Source organism: Artibeus jamaicensis, unplaced genomic scaffold, assembly GCF_021234435.1.
Source record: "Artibeus jamaicensis isolate MK-2021 breed Jamaican fruit bat unplaced genomic scaffold, CSHL_Jam_final contig_388, whole genome shotgun sequence".
Classification (NCBI taxonomy): Eukaryota; Metazoa; Chordata; class Mammalia; order Chiroptera; family Phyllostomidae; genus Artibeus; species Artibeus jamaicensis.
In genome coordinates, this window is record NW_026521813.1 from 6,054,968 (window position 1) to 6,071,179 (window position 16,212).

The following is a 16,212-nucleotide window of genomic DNA, read 5'->3' on the forward strand; positions in this document are numbered from 1 at the left end:
CCATTCACATGTCCATCTGTAGCTGCAGATGGGTTTCATACTGAAACCAGAAAGGCTCCAGGCACATCTTGTCAACTTGTTATGTTGCGTTTCAAATCTAATCAGAAAATATACTTTCCTCCCATTCTATTCCCTTAATTGCTCTGTCTCGTAATTGGTTTAGTGAATGAGTGACTTAAATGTATCCATCGTATAATGGCATCACACTATTTTGCATAATTTATATGATTATCCATTATATTATTTATTATTTTTCTCATTTTATTTCATAAAGCTTTCGGGTTACAGCATATTTGAAGCACATATTCACAAAAGCTTATGCATATTGTTCTTTAATGTCAAAGTACTATTTCCATTATGCTTAATTGTTCTTCAGAGAAATTGACTCTTGAATATACAAAACACTTTCATAATTTTGATTAAAATAGTTTTAATTTGGGCATGTTGTCGTCTGCACCATACTAAATGCTTGCCTGGCTGGGCTTCACTGCGCACACTCAGTGGGTCTAGCATAGAGCCAGTTGTGTGTTTCATCCTCCATTCTCATCGCTGCTGGCTGGCTTGCACCTCAGACTCCAACAAGGACAGTGTCACTCAGGGACTCCAGCACCTTGATTCAGAAATCAACTTTCTAGTCTTTGAAAATTTCAGAAACAAGCCCTATGCCTTTTCAACATAAGGAATTTAAAGTACAGACTGAAATCTCATATCTTAAACTGTCATAATATTATAAATGTAGTATATAATCACACATTTGATGCTGTTAAATTAAACACTTGCAGTAGTGATGAAAGAAACCCCAATTTCAGCTCTGGAATATGTGGAAAACATGAAAGATCTTTTCCTCTTGTGGGTGATTTATTTATTTATTTAGAGGAAATGAGAGAGGAGGAAAAGCAGTTTGTAAACCTGAGTTTTGAAGAGACAGTTTCTTTGAGAATTCTTGTTTCTCTCTAGCAGCAACAACAACAAAAAAACAATTTACCATGTGAATTGTTTGGTTTAAACCAACAACTTTCCCTTGATTGGTTTAAAGTGTTTGGCTCAAGCAACCACCTATTTGCCCTCTCAGGACCCCAAAGAGATAGTAATGAAAAAATAAAAAATAGAAAAAAACAAGTATTTTAAAAATCATTGATACAAATTCAAAAGTCTCCCCGTGAACAAGAATGCTTGCTCCTAAAAGCAAACCTGAGTAGGAAGCTGGCATCTGAGAAAAGAGAGAAGGAGAGAGAGTGAGCATTCAGAAGGGAGGGCATTTCAGGCAGAAACAAGTCAGTGCCAAGGTCCCCTGTGCAGGAGGCACAGAAGGGGGCCTGTATGACAGGAGCCAGAGTCAGAGGAAATCATCAGTTTGTTTATTCTTTTTCATGGCTGAATGATATTCCTGTGTGTGTGTGTGTGTGTGTGTGTGTGTGTGTGTGTGTGTGATCTTTGGTTGCCAGAGGGAAGGGGGTTGGGGGATGGGTTAAAAAGTGAGGAGGGATAGGAGGTGCAAACTTAACTTATAAAATAAACAAGTCTTGGAATATAATATACAGTATAGGGAATATAGTAAAAAAACACTATGGTTGACTAAAGACCTGTGAAGGAGTTTTGATCCACAAAGCAGAATGGAAGATGTGGCCTGGAAGAGGTGTGCAGAGGGCTAGGACTGACTTTCCCTGCAGACCCTGGAACATTTTCCGATTTAGACTACATGATAAAAGCAGGCATGAGGAGGCCTAGTTACTTTTAAGATTGCTCTTGAGATTCATAAGTCTACATTTTAAATGAATGAATGAATGTTTGTAGAGCATTTAGCAACAATACCAGACACAACATATTTTATTAGTGTTTGTTAAATATATACATATATGCAATAGTCATCAGTCTCCCTGTCCCCTTCAATCCTCTTCCTTGCACTTCCAAAAAAAAGGATTTGGAATCAAGCGTTTATCTTGAGGTTAAAATATCCAAGAATTCTCTAAAATTTTTTAGTATGGAAGAAATTCTACTTTCTTAGTAATAGATTTTTGCAGCTAAGAAACTATATATAAAGGCTTTGATAAGCTACTTGCAGAGGTCGTGGAAGCGTGAAGGGGCCTCATATAGATAAGTCACTGTTGGTCATCTAGGTGCACTCTGATTTGTCGGATGGGCTGAGCAAGAGAGGTGAGAGAGATGCTGAACTGTTCAACACAACTATGGGTATTTCTTGGGAACTGTGTCTGGAAGGAGGAAGAGAAGAAATTAAGCTGCAGGGTTGGAGAAGAATAAAAAACAGAAATATTTAATGGGGATTTTGTTACATTTTTGCTATGGAACGTGTGACAAGAATGTTTTCTCCAAGTATCTCCCAAAAATAGTCGGTAAAATTGCTATCTTTTGAATGCGTTGTTGAATTGGTCGTTTCAGTGAATATGACAAAATACCTCTTGTTCCACAGAGGATTTGAAATGATATCAGAGATATGAGGTATTAGACCTTGAATATAATATTTTTTCTACTTTCCAAGGCCACACAGATTTTTCTGTCTCTGAGACCTTATATCTTGTGACAGCTATTTTAACATCCTCTTAGATTTTTTCCACAGACACCAGTATGAAAATATTAGTAATTTGAAAATATTTGATTCAAACACAATAACATATTCTCTTTTCTTGTAAGGGTTCACTGGGCTTTTTCTATATTATTTGGCAACACAAATCTTCAAGCAAAAATATAGCATGTAAACTTTAATTTAAAAAAATACATATATCTCACAGGACTCACATCCAAAGAAGCCATTCAATTGTAACTTATATTTAACCAATTTTTGTGTATTGATTTTATTTTACCTTCCAGCTACAAAATCCCCACCGAACACAAATCGTGTCCAAAAACAGGTCTGTGAAATGAATGATAAGATACTCAGCTAAGTGATCTTGAATTCCAGAAGACCTGCGTTCTGGGTTAAACCAAAGGCAAGTCCAACCTTTGCTGTATTTGGCATCATATTGTGGTAGTTATCTGACTCAGCCAAAATATTTGTGAACAGAATTTTGAGTCCTTTTATTGACCAGCAGGCACTTCAGCATAGTTGTAGTGACTCAGGAAAACTTCTAGATTCTTGGTTCAGGAAAAGAGTGGGAAAGAGAAACTCCCTTCTGCCTCTCTGCATGCCCTCGCCTTATCTTGAGGTAGTTCACCTGTCATTTCCCTGGGTTTCCCTCTCTCCCTACTGAAGATAAGATTTGTTTCTGTTTAGAATTGAGAATGGGACTAGAGAGAACATCGGGACCAATCATAACTGAGTCACTTATCAATTCAAATTGTCGTGGGGTTTTACTATATAAGTTCTTGGAATTCAGAAAAGGTGTTATGCTCTTTTTACTTTCCAAGGGGGAATTATTTTGGGATAATATAGAAAGAACAAAGCTTATTTTCTACCTTTGAGGGTTACCAGTAAGTAGGGATGACTGCAAATGAGTAACTGTAATGGAGTTGAAGAAAAATTATATCATTATAGCTAATGCTCAGGGTGGGCTACACAATTTGTAGGGCATAGTATAAAATGAAATGCAAGACCCTTTGTATTAAACTTATTAAGAATTTCAAGGCAGCAAAAACAGAGCATTAAACCAAGCATAAGGCCTGGCTCAGTCCAGGGTCGTGTTTATCTGCACCTCCAGGAGGCCTGCCCTGTCAATATTTACTCAATTCATGGCATATTAGGGGTGACTAAATACATGCTTTACATGTATTAACTTATTTAATTTTTCACAAAGACCTTGTTTGGTAGGTACTATTGTTATCATTTTACACATGCAAAAAGCCTACTGAGGTGTAAATTAAATAATTTTCCCAATGTTCCACAATTAGTGGCAGAGCTGGTATTCAAACCCAGGTGTTCTGGTTCTAGAGACTCTACTCTACCCAATGGATAATGCAATCTCTCCTTTCATTCTTGAATTTACTCTATAAAACAACTTACCTACACCTCCCCTCACCACACCTGTATTTATTTCCTGTGTAGACCCTGAATGATTAATGACGAGCCCAGTTCTTTATCTCTTGTTTGTGATGGAACCTCTCTGTGCCAACCAGTCAGCTTAATGAAGCAGAAGGAAACTCTAGACACATGCCTTGTGTGTGTCAGTGCCTCCCTTTCCAGCCCAAGGTCAGCTAAGAGCCACAAGAGCATGGGAGTTAAATGTCTCTTAGAAGTAAAACCTACCTACTTCATGAGAGATGATGGAAAAACAAGGAGTGGCTGCTGAAACTTCTGATATCCAGTAGCCTCACTCAATCCAACAAGTACTTCCTCGGAGGTTTTATATCAACTCTCTCCCAAAATTTTAAGATTGTTTCTATAGACCTGTCTATAAGAAATCTACATCTGGAGGAGAAAGGAGTTGACACACAGAGGTTGAAACTAGTTTAAGAAGACACACACACACACACACACACACACACACACAGTCCTGAAAGTATCCAGCCACATACTTTGGAAAACAGAGACATTTACTGAAGAAGACATGAAAATACAAAAACATCATGTATAGAACAATGATGCCTCAGACCCCTTTAGAGTAGGCATCTTGGGACCTCACACAGTTCTCCCATCATCTCTTCCACTATTCAAAACACTCTACAAAATTCTTTGTCTGAATCACCATTAACTGCCCGATCATATTTTCCTGAATCTCATCACTGAAATCTCTTCCCTTTCAAAGATTATTTTAGTTTTAGGAAAAGCCAGAAGTCACAGGGTGCCAAGTCTGGGCTGTAGGGAGTGCTGAGTCACCTGGGTGATTTGATGTTTTGCCAAAAATTTCTGCATGAGTTGAGATGCATGAGCAGGTGCATTGTCCTGATGAAGTTGCCAATCAGCAGTTGCTCACAGCTGTGGCTGTTTTCGTCATATTGCATCTCTCAACTGATGAAAGACATTAAGGTAGTACTTTTTATTATTTGCTTGGCCTGGAGGAACATACTCAACACCTTCAGAATTAAAAAAAAACAGTTAACATAGTCATGATCTTGCTATGACTTTTCCATGCCTTCTTTGGGTCATGGAGAGCCAGGTGACTTTCATTGGGATGACCAAGCCTTTGTTTCCAGATCATACAAGTAGCTATAGACCCACAATTCATCTCCAGTTATGACTTTCTTTTTTTTTACTCAAAAAGCTATATATGGACAGTGACTGTTCTGCCAAAAAAGAAGCCAAATGGCATAAAACAGACCAGAGGTGATGGTGGGGGTGAGGGAAAGGGCCAGGAATCCACTCAGAAAAGCTAGTAATTATTGATGATACTGGGATAGGAAGGAGAAGGGAGATGTATGTGAAAGCAAAAATTCCAAAAAAGTGAAATGGTGAGGGGAGAGAACTCCCACAAAGACCCTGGAGGACATCGGAGGTGAGTAGACAGCAACTGTTTCCTTTGTAGAGGACAAGGGAGGAGATCCCACTCAGCTGCAAATTCTGAAGACTCAAGGCTGGGGTCAGGGATTGGGGGCTCCCCAGAGAGCATCACAAGAAGGTGTCACACCACTTTCAAAAGCACTCAAGGCAGTCCCAGGGCTGCTTGGTGTTGGCACCACATGTGTCTTTTAGCCATTCCCAGAAGAGGTATTCATCTTTCTTGTCAGGCTCCTCCCACTGCCTGACTGCTCCCTCTAATACCTCCAGTTATGACCTTCTTAAGGAAATGTGGCCCATTGGTAGCGGTTTGAATCAGGTCATTAGCAACTACAGCATGATGTTTCTTCTGCTCTGATAGCAGGACCCAGGGAATGAATTTTACCATGATATATTTCATGTCAAGATCCTGCATCAAAATCTCAGACACAGTAGTTTTTGGAATTCCCAGATCATCTCTAGGTCTCACACTGTCATACATCAATCTTTGTTGATTGCAGCCTGTACATGGTCAACATTCTCAGGTGTTCTGCTTGTTGCAAGCTTTCCAGAATGTGGATCACTTTCAACAGATTCTTGACCATCTTTGAAGCATTTGTGTTGTGCTTTTATTTGTGCTGCACTCATTAGATCATCCCTGTAAGCCTTCGAAATCATCTGAATAGTTTCCATTGTGGAATGTTCAAGCGTAACACAAAACTTGATACAGATTGATTGATCTGCTTGTCCAGTCACTTTGAATGCCACAGCCACACAATACACATGCTTACTCAATGGCATCTAGTTTATTCACTGACTAGTACAGTGAAGTTGTCATTATTCATGCATGCACATTCCAGTCCACCCTCATTGGCTGCCAGATTACATTGATGTCACACCAACCATTCCTATTATATTAACAGTGGCAGGACTTTTCCTGAACAGACCTTGTATATACATATGTGTACATATATACACTGAATTGTTAGTAGAGTACAATGGGAGTAATTGTCAAGTACTTATCAATTTGAAGAGTTCTGCTGAGTGTAGGAGACCATTCTGCATGGCGTGGGCCCAGCTCCCACTTGGAGATGCACAGGACCCACCCCCATGGATAGGTTCTCCTGTGGGAAATCCAGCCTGCAATGTGCCTAGGCCGCTTGGAGACTTGCTTTTGCTAAACTCCCTCACCCTGAATTGCAGCAAACATTTACTGCAAAGTAACTTCCTAAAATCCATGCTAAAACTCCCCAGTATGGAGTGTAACTGGCTCAACCACTTTTCCCTTTTCATTTGCTGATATCCTTCCTTTGTGATGTGATTAGCAGCATTGGCTCCTTTGTTTCCTGTAAAAGGTAACCTCCTAAAGTGAAACTGTGCATAGTAAATAAGGACCATCATGTAATGTGCCGAGAAACCCAATAAAGGTGGGTCACAGCAAGGGCAGCGGCTTTTGCTCCCCTTGAGAGAAAAAGCCATGCTGAACCTTTTCCTCCACAGGACTCAGTTGTCCATGTGAATGTCTTGTATCACATGCACAATGTGGTGGACCCCATGAACCAGGGTCCCTATCAGCTGAATGACTTAGATGGTATGTTATCTACTTCCTCACTTATTAGTTTCTTTCTTTTGATGATAGAGCAGCAGAGAACTAGAGAGATTAAATGTTGAGCAGGTGGCAGATCTTTGATGGCTCCTGAAGTGTCTCATTGCCCACCTTTATGTTTTCAGGACATCAGGAATTTACCTTTCCTCGAATCAGTCTTTTCAATAAGTGGTATGCCTTCGTTTTATCTATCAAAGAGAACTCATTTTATTTGACAAGACTGACAGTATTTTCATAGTGCTTTCTACAAGGTTAGTTATTAATTTGTAGTGGAAGTTCTAGAAATTTGTGGACTGAGTTGGTACAGTGGAGAAGATAGTTCTGTAATGTCTTGTTTAGTATGCTACGTGGCAAATATCAAATATTGCTTTCAGTTGTGTGCCTCATCCAGGTAAATGAATGCGAATGTTTTGGGAGAACACACATGATGACATGTATAGATTTGCAACATATTTATTTGAAATGAAAGAGTACACTGTAAAACAATTAGAATTTTATTCTACTCCATTCATGTGATTGTTTTGATTAATTTCTTCGCTTTTTTCCTCTCTCTCTCTCTTTTTTTTTTTTTTTTTGCTTTCACCAGGGAGTTGGGTCTAATTTAATTTTAAACTGTGGCTGTGAAGTAGAGAAACAATTCCAACAAAGCACAACAAAACAGTTTCCTCCATGGACAGCACAGGATTCTGAATGTGTGAATGTGTCATTTTTTTATAGACCCTGCCTGTAATTTTTTAACCTAATTTCTTTTATTTTATTGCTATCAATGAAGGAAAATCTAAATTGCCACAAAATATCATATTTTTTGTTTACTTTAGTTTTGACAGAATTTTGAAAATACAGGAAAGAAAAACATAATACCCACTTAGATGCACTCTAATGGAGCAGTACATTATTGCTTTTAATTATGTGTCTTGGTGTGGGCTTTTTGGGGTTTATCTTATTTAGGGCTTTTGTGCTTTCTGGACTTGTATGTCTACTTCCTTCACCAAGTTGGGGAAGTTTTCTTTCATTATTTTTTTAAATGGGTTTTCAATTTCTTACTCTTTCTCTTCTCCTTCCAGCACCCCCATGATGCAAATGTTGGAACACTTGGGGTTGTTTCAAAGGCTCCTTCCACTATCCCCTTTTTTGGATTCTTTATTCTTTCTGCTGTTCTGATTGTATTTTTTTTTTTGCTTCTTTATATTTGAAATTACTGGTTTGATTCTCAGCTTCATCAACTCTACTATTGATTCCTTGTAAATTATTTTTTATTTCAATTAGTGTATCCTTTGTTTCAGACTGAATCTTTTTTTATGGTCCTCTCTAAGTGTCTTGAGCATCCTTATAACCAGTGTATTTTTTCATGACTTGTGGGTGACTTCTATGCATTTTAAAAGTATATTTTACTGATTATGCTATTACAGTTGCCCCATATTTTCTCTCCTTTATTCCCCTCTGCCCTGCACCCCCCTCCTTCCAGTAGCCCTCTTCCCACCTTAGTACATGTCCACGGTTCATACATGTAAGTTCTTTGGTGACTTCATTTCCTATACTATTCTTAACCTCCCCCTGTCTATTTTGTACTGACCATTTATACTTCTTATTCCCTATACCTTTTAAACCATTCTCTCTCCTCACCCTCCTCATTGATAACCCTCCATGTGATCTCCATTTCTGTGATTCTGTTCCTGTTCTATTGTTTACTTAGTTTATTTTTTTGTGTGTTTTAGGTTCAGTTGTTGATAGTTGTGTTTGCTTTCATTTTACTGTTCATATTTTTGATTATCTTCTTTTTCTTAAATAAGTCCATTTAACATTTCATATAATAAGGACTTGATGATGATGAACTTCTTTAACTTGACCTTATCTGGGAAGTACTTTGTCTGCCCTTCCATTCTAAATGATAGCTTTCCTGGATAGAATAATCTTGAATGTAAGACCTTGCCTTTCATGACTTTGAATACTTCTTTGTAGTCCCTTCTTGCCTGTAAGTTTTCTTTTGAAAAATAAGCTGATAGCCTTATGGGAACTCCTTTGTAGATAACTCTCTCCTTTTCTCTTGCTGCTTTTAAGATTCTCTCCTTATCCTTAACCTTGGGTAATGTGATTATGATGTGCCTTGGTGTATGCTTCCATGGGTCCACCTTCTTTGGGGCTCTCTGAGCTTCCTGGACTTCCTGGAAGTCTATTTCCTTTGCCATATTGGGGAAGTTCTTCTTCATTATTTGTTCATATAAGTTTTCAATTTCTTGCTCTTCCTCTTCTCCTTCTGGTACTCCTATAATTTGAATGTTTAAAATTGTCCTGGAGGTTCTTAAACTTCTCATTTTTTTTGAATTCTTGTTTCTTCATTCTGTTCTGGCTGAATGCTTATTTCTTCCTTCTGTTCCAAATCATTGACTTGAGTCCCAGTTTCCATTTATTTACTGTTGATTCCCTGTGTATTTTTCTTTATTTAGCTTTGCATAGCCTTCACTTCTTTCTCTATTTTTCAACCATACTCAACCATTTCTGTGAGCATTCTGATTACCAGTGGTTTTAACTCTGCATCTGAGAGGTTGGCTATCTATTCATTGCTTTGTTCTATTTTTGGAGCTTTGATCTATTCTTTCATTTGGGCTATATGTTTTTGTCTCAGTGCTCCTGTTACTTTGTATATGGTAGAACCTTAGGTATCTGCCACGGAGGGGCAACTCAACTTGCTGTGTTGTGGTGATATATGTGGGGGAGGTGTCCAAAATGGAACAATGCCACTTGCCCAGCTCGTAGCTGGCTTTCAGTCACTTTCCCCACTACCCACAAGCAAATTGGGCTCTTCTGGTGCTAATTTCTGGATGGGTGGTTTTAGGACCCTGTGGGTCTCTCCAGTGAACTCTCCTGTGAGGCTGGGACTCTTTCCTGCTGCTGCAGCCTCCACAGGTTTTTACAGCTAGAGGTTTTCAGGTTTATTTCCTCAAGCTGGAACCCTGGGTTGCGTGGTTTCTCTCACTTCTCAGTTGTTCCTCCCAGTTTTTTCATATGCAAACGTGGGACTGCTAGGTCTGCCAGCTGCCACCTCACCTGCCTAGTCCTCCGGCCACCACCTCGCCATGCATCTTCTCTGCCCTGGCTGCCTATCTTTGCACCCCCCCCCCCCGCCCACCAGTCCGAATGAATGTTTCTTCTTTAACTTTTTGGTTGTTGGACTTCCATAGAGTTCATTTTTCTGGCAGTCCTGGTTATTTTTTGTTTTTAAATTTGTTGTTGTCCTTCTTTTGGTTATGTAAGGAGGCAAAGTGTACCTACCTATGCCTCCATCTTGGCCAGCAGTCTATAACCGGTGTTTGGAACTCTGTGTCTAGTATACTGCTTGCCTCCATTTTGTTTAGTTCTTTTTTTGGAGTTTTTTTTCTGTTCTTTCATTTGGGCCATGTTTCTTTGTATCCTCATTTTGGCAGCATCCCTGTATTTGTGTTTATGTACTAGGTAGAGCTACTACATCTGGGGCTTGATAGAGTGCCAATGTAGTGTGTGTGCTGTAGGCTCCAGTGGTGAAGCCTTCCATATTACCCAAGGGGGGTATTCAAGGTGTGTCCTCATGTGGGCTTTGTACACCCTTCTCTTGCAGTTGAGCTTTGATTACTCTTGGCATGTCCAAGGTCAGCCACTGCCTGTGTTCTGTCTGGGGTTTACTCAGCCTTAGCTATAAAGTGGTCTGTAGGTGGTTGCTACTTGTGCTAGGCTTGGAGGTTCCCAGGAAAGGCCAAGATGTGAACCAAGGCTGATTGCTGCTAGTGTTGTGTCTGGGGCAATTTAGTAAGAACTACAGTGCTTGCCAAAGCCAGATGCTGCTTGTTTGAGAGAATTTAGGAAAGTCTGTAGCACTGACCAGGACAAGCTTTTCATATGAAAAGCTATTGTCAATAGCTTGGGTGGCCTGAAAGTTGTGTGGGGCCATGTCTCAGGGAATCACTGGGGGGCAAACAGTGCGAGCCAGGTTGATGGAGTCTCAGATATTATACCCATCTGCTGACTCTGTGGCTCTGTGGGGGAAGGGTTTAGAAAAGGAACAATGGCCTCTGCCAGTACTTCTGTCTGGTAGAAAGCTGCTGCCAGCTCTACCCTCATGCTGGGCAATTCAGTTCCTCCCCCTATGTTTCTGATGCCTTTTAATCAGCTACCCTGGTCCTGGAGATCAGAGAGTGAGACCAAGTAAGTCTGTGCACAATTCCTTCAAAAGGATTACCCTGAGATACCACAAGTTTCGGTCTTCCACAGCCTCCATCCCCATTGTTTTTTTAAAAATTTTATTTGATTTTATTGATTATGCCATTACAGTTGTTCTATTCCCCTCCTTCATTCCCCTCCACCCTGCACCCCCTGCCCCCACCACGACCCCCTTTTAGTTTATAACCACATGTCTCAAGTTCTTTAGATTCTATATTTCCCATACTATTCTTGCCCCCCATCTATTTTCTGCCTTTAGTTTATGCTACTTACTCTCTGTACCTTCTCCCCCCTTCTCCTCCTTCTACTCCCCTATTGCTAACCCTCCATGAGATCTTCATTGTATGTTTCCGCTCCTGATCTAGCTGTCCTCCTAGTTTGCTTTTGTTTTAGGTGTGGTTGTTAATAACTGTGAGTTTGCTCTCCTTTCACTGTTCATCTTTGTTATCTTCTTTTTCTTAGGTAAGTCCCTTTAACATTTCATATAATAAGGGCTTTGTGATGATGAACTCCTTGAATTTGATCTTATCTGAGAAGCACTTTATCTGTCCTTCCATTCTAAATGAAAGTTTTGCTGGATAGAGTAATCTTGGTTATAGGTCTTTGGTTTTCATGACTTGGAATACTTCTTTCCAGCCCCTTCTTGCCTGTAAGGTCTCTTTTGACAAATCAGCTGACAGTCTGATGGGAACTCCTTTGTAGGTGACTATCCCCTTATCTCTTGCTGCTTCTAGGATTCTCTCCTTCATTTGAATCTTGGCCAATGTAATGATGATGTGCCTTGGTGTGTTTCTTCTTGGGTCCAACTTCTTTGGGACTCTCTGAGCTTCCTGGATTTCCTGGAAGTCTATTTCCTTTGCCAGAATGGGGAAGTTCTCTTTTATTATTTGTTCAAATAAGGTTTCCACTCATGACTGTTCCTCTTCCCCTTATGGTACCCCTATAATTCAGATGTTGGAATGTTTAAAGATGTCCTGGAGGTTCCTTAACCTCTTCTCACTTTTTTGAATTCTTGTTTCTTCATCCTTTTCTGTTTGGTCATTTTTTTCCTCCTTCTGGTCCGTTCCCTTGATTTGAGTCCCAGTTTCCTTTCCATTACTATTGGTTTCCTGTGCATTTCCATTCATTTCAATTAGTTTAGGCTTCATATGTTCCTCTAATTTGTGACTAAAATCCACCAGTTCTGTAAGCATCCTGATCACCAGTGTTTTGAACTGTGCATCTGAAAGTTTGGCTATTTCTTCGTTGCTTAGATTTATGGGCTCTGGGGCTTTGAGATCTTCTTGAGCCATTTTTGGTCTGTTCGTGCCAGTTAAGTATGAGGAGCGGAGCCTTAGGTGTTCACCAGGGAGGGGCTATCCAGGTCGCTGGCTTGTGACATTGTATGTGGGGGCGGGGTCAGAGCTCCCCACTGGTTTTTACAGCTAGAAGTTATGGGGACCTATCTTTCTGACACAGGAATCCTGGGCTGGAGTGCCTGGTGGCCCTACTCTATACATTGTAATTTATTACGCACCCTCTCATTGGTATATATAATTAATAAAAGTATTCATTAATTCACATTATCAAGAAAAATAATGAATATTCATTCAAAAGTGAACTACTTATATACTCTCCCCCAAATTATTAAAAGCAGCAAGATAAAAGTAAGTGAGTTATCTACAAGGGAGGTCCATAAGACTGTCAGCAGATATCTCAAAAGACACTTTGCAGGCTAGAAGGTTTTACTAAGAAATATTCAAAGTCATGAAAAGTAGGGACCCACAACCAAGATGACTCTATCCAGCAAAGCTATCACTTAGAATCCAAAAGCAGATAAAGAACTTTCCAGACAGGAAATAGTTAAAGGAGTTCACTACCACTGAAGCAGTATTATATGAAATATTAAAGACTCTTCTTTAAGAAGAAGAAAATCAACAATATGAACAATAAAATAGCAATAAATATACATCTATCAATAATTCATTCTAAACAAAATAAACAAGCAAAACAGAAACAGAATCATAGATACAGAGAACATTTTGAGGGTTGCCAGATGGGAGGGTGGTTGGGGGAATTTGTGAAAAAGGCAAAAGGGTTAAGAAGTACAAACAGGTAGCAGAATAGTCACAGGGATGTAAAGTACAGCATAGGGAAGAGAATAGCCAAAGAACCTGTATGCATGACATGTGGACACAGACAGTTGTAGGGATTGCCTGAGGAAGTGGGAGGGCTAGGTGGAAGGGGTGCAATGGGGAAAAATTGGGACAACTGTAATAGCATAAATAGTAAAATATAATTAAAAACAAAAAACCAAAAATGAATATAGCATGTGGCAAAAATGAGTACATGAAACACAGGAGTTAATTCTTGTAATATTATTTATTAATTATTATATTATTCTTTTTATGAACAAATATAAAGCTACTTTTGCTTTACTCTGTACATCATCAAAACAGTCTAATTTCCTTGGGGAAGAATATATTTATCAGATTAGAGTTTTCTCATTAGGCATTCAATTCTTGAATCTATGAGGCTGTTTCCCCCAAAGAAAACATGAAAAATATTCATTTTAAACATTCATTTATAAGGATTATTCTTAAAAAATCCATATAAACACTGAAAGTGAAAGCCAGCATTTCTGAGTCTTCAATTATGTTCTCAGCATTTTATATAAAAGCCAGTGACATAAAACTTGTACCTTTCATGAAAAAAACAAAAACATATGAAAGTCTTTGAAATTCTGCCATCAACTTGAGTAGCCCTTGAAGAGGTAGTTCATATTTAATATGTGATAAGAAAATTGTAAAAGGGAGACATTTTACTAAGGTAATTGGTTCTTGAAAAGACTGGCTACAACATCAGATCAATGTAGAGAAGTATGTTGTTGTAGAGGACCAGTGAGACGATAGGTTATAAAAATGTCTGAGACTAGATATCACACTTATAACGTTTAAGGTAGATATGAACTGTCTCCTGGAGAGGTCAATTATTGTATTTCTTCTATATGCTGAAAGAAACACTGTCAGCTTCCTATAATGAACTTGGTAGTAGCTGCAAGATTTTTAATCTTAGAATTTGTACAGTCATGCAACAATGCTGAGATTATAGATCTCATGTGTTTTATGATTGAAGAGAACTTGAGACACATATGATTTAATGTGGCTAATGTCCCATTGAATTCCCTTGCTGGTGAATTTTTGTTGTAATTTAAGCTCCCTGATTAACAGAAGACAATAGACTAAGAACCAAATTCTAAATGACAAATATGCATAAAAATTGGGAAAATATACAACAAACACAATGGAACAGTCTAAATTATTGATTCCATATTAATTAAGAGCACAAAAAAAAGTAAATTATAATTTATGTTAAACTCACAGGCATTCATCACTGATATAACTTGTGAAACTGTGCTTTGCATAAAATTGCTGTTTATAAATGTTTTATTTTTGTAAGCAAAACATTTTAATATTATATCACAATATAACCCATCAAGCAATAAATGAAAAATGACATAGATGTACAAAGGGAACTATTTTTCTTTTTGACTAAAAGTATTCAGTTTCCAACTTATTAAAGATTTGGGGATAGAAAAATGTTTGTTATATGAAGCCAAATATTAAAAAAATAAAAACAAACTCTGCAAATTTAATAAAACCAATAGGTTTTATTAATATCAGCCCTGGCTGATACAGCTCAGTGGATTGAGCCCTGGCCTGCTAACTGAAAGTTTGACAGTTCAGTTCCCAGTCAGGGCACATGTCTGGGTTGCTGACCAGGTCCCTGGTTGGAGACAAGTGACAGAAAACCAATTGATGTTTCTCTCATATATAAATGTTTTTCTCCCTCTCTTTCTCCCTCCTTCCTCCTCTCTCTACAAATAAATAAGAATAAAATCTTTAGATTTTACTGAAATCAATGGAATAAAAATTATTGGTAATATTTATTTCTAGATCTTCCTGGTGAGGGGGTTAGGAGGGAGAAAAGAGGAGGTATAAAATTGTTTAGCAGGGTTTTGAACAACTAAATGCCAGAAAGTCTCTACATCCTTGATAGGAATTTTCCTTAGAAGATTTCTTGCACATCTGTTCCACCTTGCTGTTTGTTTCTTTGATGACACAGTGAAAATCTGTAAACCTGGATTTGAAAGAAGGTTTATTAATTTCCTGGATAAAATAAACATGGAAAGAATGAATACATTCAGATTTACAAGTGTTTGCAAGTTCACATTTTCTATTTTAAACATTAGAACATTAGTTATTTCAATGCCCTTTAAAAAACTAGAAAGCAATATACCTTCAATTCAAAACAGGAAGAAATAGTGTTTTATATAATTAGCAGATAGTCTCTATAGTCCATTGCAAAAAAAAAGTGTGCTTCTTGGACTAGCATTAAAAAATAAAGAGTCATTGAGGTTAACTAGGTCCGATAGTAAAAAATAGTTATGCCATTTTTTTCTTACCTTCATTTATTTAAGGGATTTACATGGAAAAGGGAAAAGATCCACAGTTAGGAATTTTGTAGTTTGTGGAGATAAGAGAGCTGAATCATTAGTATTCTTAATAAAAATCAATTCATTTTTTAACCTAATACATGTTGTGTATTTTGTATATCTTTGATGTAACTGATAAAGTTTCTTAAGACAAATAATGACAGAACATCCATCTTACTCTGCTTTCTTGAAGTTTTTACACAAATAGAATCTTCTATTTGCTTCTATGCAGTGTTCCTTGGGGTAAGAAGCAGGCATGTTTATACCCACACATGTGGAGTGCAGATCTTCCCTTTTACCTCTCCTTCTGTGCTTTCTCTGCACTCTGATCATCTAACAGCTTAATTCGTCTAGTGCAGCATCTTTTCTGTGTCTCCTCACTTCGGGCAATGTTTGCTAAAGCACTACCCGACTCCATGGCCCTCAGGAGTGCCTCTTTCCCAGTAACTATCATTTCAGAGTTGAAGTCTAAAATTTTACTTCTGCTGTCAATTGTTAAAAAGACCATATTTTAACCTAAGGAGTTAGAAGGGGTTAGAAGTGCTAATACCTACTGCCTTCTGATGGGATACACAA